Source organism: Arachis ipaensis, chromosome B04 (genome assembly GCF_000816755.2).
Source record: "Arachis ipaensis cultivar K30076 chromosome B04, Araip1.1, whole genome shotgun sequence".
NCBI lineage: Eukaryota > Viridiplantae > Streptophyta > Magnoliopsida > Fabales > Fabaceae > Arachis > Arachis ipaensis.
This window is the reverse complement of record NC_029788.2, coordinates 116,534,590-116,535,324: the sequence shown is the minus strand read 5'-3', so window position 1 is coordinate 116,535,324 and position 735 is coordinate 116,534,590.

The window sequence follows — 735 nt, the reverse complement described above, 5'->3', positions numbered from 1 at the left end:
TAGTTATTTGTGGAGCCATCTAGAATTACAATTGTTCCTTCACAGTATAGCATGATTCTTCTGGGTATGTATTCCAATTCTATTGCTAATTACAATTTAGTTTCTATTAAATAAGTTTTCAATATGTTTTGGCTGGTGCGTGTAACGACCTTTCAGTTACAAAGTTTCTGCTAATTATAATTCTTAATTTGATGACTTTCTATTCTAATTTTTTTGTGAATGACAATCAAATTGGCAATTCTATATTGTTTGATTAAATTGATTTTATTTTTTTATTAATCTTTTGATCTTAATGTAAATTTTGCGACTAATTTTATGAAAATGATAAAGTAAAAGATTGTTTTGAAATGGATATATTTGATTAGTTTGTTTGGTATAATGTATGCCTGAATTTGTTGTGGTTTTTTTTCTTTTAATATTGGGTGATTGATTTATGGGAGTTTCAAGTTTTAAGTAAATTTTTTCTTAATTTTAACTTACCAAATTGCGGTGGTTTTATACTGTTGTAAAATCGAAAAACTACCGTTAATAATTGCAAGAATAGAAAACCGCCATAATTAAATAACAAGACACATAATTTCATTATTTTTTTAAACCGATAGAACACTTTATACAGAGATAAAAAGCTGACGTAAAACCAAAAAAAATCTCTCACAGTTTAGTATCTTTTTTATAGTATTTGTTAGTATAATATAATATAATTAAATACATATATAAAATTTGTTTGACTAAAAG